Source organism: Hylobates moloch, unplaced genomic scaffold (genome assembly GCF_009828535.3).
Source record: "Hylobates moloch isolate HMO894 unplaced genomic scaffold, HMol_V3 SCAFFOLD_6241, whole genome shotgun sequence".
NCBI classification, from domain to species: domain Eukaryota; kingdom Metazoa; phylum Chordata; class Mammalia; order Primates; family Hylobatidae; genus Hylobates; species Hylobates moloch.
Genome location: NW_026658516.1, coordinates 331 through 4,045, shown reverse-complemented (window position 1 = coordinate 4,045; position 3,715 = coordinate 331). Strand labels below are relative to the sequence as shown.

At 54.1% G+C, this 3,715-nt stretch overlaps 1 long non-coding RNA gene across 1 annotated transcript; it reads left to right on the top strand.

Annotated features, from left to right (window-relative positions):
• The first annotated feature begins 695 nt into the window (after window positions 1–695).
• LOC116465552 (uncharacterized) lies at window positions 696–2,713 on the top strand. The gene is made up of 3 exons (XR_004247217.2): window positions 696–1,080; window positions 1,852–2,035; window positions 2,613–2,713. It is a non-coding gene; the product is annotated as an uncharacterized LOC116465552 (long non-coding RNA).
• The last annotated feature ends 1,002 nt before the right edge of the window (window positions 2,714–3,715 follow it).

Genomic DNA, 3,715 nt, shown 5'->3' with positions numbered 1-3,715 from the left:
AGACAGAGTCTTGTTCTGTCACCCAGGCTGGAGTGCAGTGGTATGATATTGGCTCCCTACAACCTCCACCTCCCAGGTTCAAGGGATTCTCTTACCTCAGCCTCCCGAGTAGCTGGGATTACAGGTACGCACCACCATGCCTGGCTAATTTTTGTATTTTTAGTAGAGATAGGGTTTCACCACATTGGCCAGGTTGGTTTCCAACTCCTGCCCTCAGGTGATCCTCCCGCCTCGGCCTCTCAAAGTGCTGGGGTTACAGGCATAAGCCGCCACGCCCGGCCACACTTGGGGATTTTTAATGAACACTTTCTGGGTGAGGGTGTCTCGGTGTCTCATGCCTGTAATCCCAGCACTTTTGGAGGCTGAGGCAGGCAGATCACTTGAGCTCGGGGGTTCGAGGCCAGCCTGGGCAACATGGCAAAACCCCATCTCTACCAAAAACACAAAAAAGAAATTAGCCAGGTGCAGTGGCGCATGCCTGTGGTCCCAGCTACTCAGAAGGCTGAGGCAGGAGAATTGCTTGAGCCTGGGAGGTGGAAGTTGCATTGGGAGCTGCCAGGCCCATCCCCTGTGTCTGTGGGGACTGCCCATCCTCCACCATCTGCTGGATCAGCTGGGCTTCCGTTCCCTCCCTTGTCTCCAGCCCCCTAGTGACTTCATGAAGCCCCCACCCCCTGCCCACCAGCCCAGGGCACAGGACTCCGCACTCTATGATGTCCCTCCCCTCCGGGGCTTATTTATTGGTTTGGTGGTTTTCAAATGTCATCAATTAACTTAATTTCCAACTCATCACTGTTGTGGCAACAGTGCATGTCCTTCTGAAAAAAACACATCTCCATCAAGACGTCAGTACTGAAGGACCTGAGGGGCCCACTCCAAAGATCCTTTAATTGCCGGAGAAGGAGTTCCCCATAATTAGAAAATCATCTTCCTTAAAAGTCACCAAGTGCCTTTTCACAGAACAGCCCAAACCCATAATCGTTTTGCGCTTTGCAGAAAATTATGATGCAAGGCTCTCACGGATCGACATCGCCAACACGCTAAGGGAGCAGGTCCAGGACCTTTTCAATAAGAAATACGGTAAGCAGTGCAGAACCCCCGGGGAGGGACACGCAGCTGCTGTGCGCAGAGAAGTGTGAGGCTTCCCAGTTCCAGCCGAGGGCATTTCTGGGGAAACACTTCACCCCTTTACATGTATTTCTTGAGCATTTACTACATGCCAGGCACTGTCTCAGGCACTGGGGATATTGCTGTGAATAAAACAGACAGTCCCTGTACTCATGAGCCTTGCAGACCAATGAGGTGAGATACACTTTCAACAACTACACACAGAATTTAATAGACAGGGGCCCGGCTTGGTGGCTCATGCCTGTAATCCCAGCACTTCTCACTCTGTCACCCATGCTGGAGTACAGTGGCGTGATCATGGTTCACTACAGCCTCAAATTCCTGGGCTCAAGCAGTCCTCCTGCCTCAGTCTCCCAAGTGGCTGCCCTACTACAGGCATGCACTACCATACCCAACTATTTTTTAGAAATTTTTAGTAAAGACATGGTCTTGCTATGTTGCCCAGGCTGATCTCGAACTCTTAGACTTAAGAGATCCTCCCACCTTGGCCCCCCACAATGCTGGGATTATGGGCATGAGCCACCATGCTGGCCTTTTTTTATGTTTTGATCGAATAGCTCAGATTGTAATGCCTATACCTTTCCACGGTGCTACATGAGAGCTTTCTCATACTATTCACTCTCCTGCACGCATGTCTTTCCATCACACCCCTGCAATCCCATGTACATACACCCCACGCTGCCTCTCACTCCTGATGGGCAGGACCCTGCCTCTCGCCCACAGGGGAAGCCTTGGGCATCAAGTACCCGGTTCAGGTCCCCTACAAGCGGATCAAGAGTAACCCCGGCTCCGTGATCATCGAGGGGCTGCCCCCAGGAATCCCGTTCCGAAAGCCCTGCACCTTCGGCTCCCAGAACCTGGAGAGGATTCTTGCTGTGGCCGACAAGATCAAGTTCACAGTCACCAGGTACTCAGGGAAGGTTGAGGATGAAGAGACAGGACGAGCTCAGATGGGGGCTTACACCTGCGAATCCTTAGCCTTTCCCTAGGTCCTGCCCTCCCCCCGGACAAGGCGGCTCTCCTGGCACCATCCTGGGTTCTGGGGGTGGCCAGAAAGGGACTGCAGGCCAGCCTGAGTGCAGGGAGCCCTTCAGAAGTGGGACTGGTCACCCCACCATGGCAAGGGCAGCCTTCAAGGGCATCTTCACCCTCTTCAGCAACACCCACTCACTGCACCCCCAGCCCCCGGGAAAGTTATTCAGCCCCCATCAGAGGGATTTGCCCAAGGTCCCAGGGCCAGCCAGGGCAAAGCCTGCACAAGGCCCAGGTCTGCGTCCTGCAGAGTGACACTGCCAATGCCAGCACCCGGCCACATCATCTCAGTGTCATGTGCATACAGAGCCCCAGGGCAGCTTGTTAAAATGAAGACTGCTGCTGTAGGTCTGGGGTGCTCCCAGGGGAGACCGAGGCCACTGAATCCCAGGGGTGTCTTCCTCATCCCCCAGGCCCTCCCCATGACACCCGTGCCTCTGTTTCTCTTCTAGGCCTTTCCAAGGACTCATCCCAAAGCCTGGTAAGAGGCACTGGCTGTGGAGGGGGCACTGGGAATAGGGCCCGGTCATGGTGCTGGGAGCTGGCGCTAAGCCTGCTGTGGGGCACAGGTTCTGGGGTCTGGGAATAGAAGCCAGGCCCCTGCCTTTCTTTGTTTTTTTTTTTTTTTTCTGAGGCAGAGTCCGTCTCTGTCACCCAGGCTGGAGTGCAGTGGCTCGATCTTGGCTCACTGCAACCTCTACCTCCTGGGTTCAAGCGATTCTCCTGCCTCAGCCTCCTGAGTAGCTGAGATTACAGGCAGTTATCACCATGCCTGGCTATTTTTTGTATTTTTGGTAGAGACAGGGTTTCACCATGTTGGCCAGGGCGGGTCTCAAACTCCTGACCTCAAGTGATCTGCCCACCTCGGCCTCCCAAAGCATTGGGATTACAGGCGTGAGCCACTGCACCCGGCCTAGGCTTCTGCCCTTCTGTTTAGCCACCTTACCTGGGCGCCTGCCCCAGGTAGATGGAGGAAGGCCAAGCTTGAATGTGGCCCCAGATCCTGGGGCAGAGAAAGGGGTGGTGGCGCCAGAGACTTCTAAGTTTTACCCAGTCTGGGTTCAGGAGGGAGGGGCCAGGCCGGGTCAGTGCACCTGCTCCTCCTGATAAAGGGGGTCTGGCTGACCTCAGTGAACAGATGAGGTTGGAGGCGAGTGGGTTCCTAACCACAGAAAGAGGGGTGTCTGGGTCTGCATGGGGACCACAAGCATGTTGGTAAGATGTGGGTGGTGCCTACCCTGCCTTAAACAGTGCAGTGCCTCTCCTGACCCTTTTTTAAAAAAATATTATTTATATATAGATATATATATTTGGAGAGAGAGAGACCAAGTCTCACTTTGTTGCCCAGGCTGGAATGCAATGGCACTATCTCCGCTCACTGCAAACTCCACTTCCCAGGTTCAAGCTATTCTGCCTCAGCCTACCAAGTAGCTGGGATTATAGGTGGGCACCACCATGCCCGGCTAATTTTTGTGTTTTTAGTAGAGCTGGGTTTCACCATATTGGCTAGGCTGGTCTCAAACTCCTGGCCTCAAGTGATCCTCCTGCCTCGGCC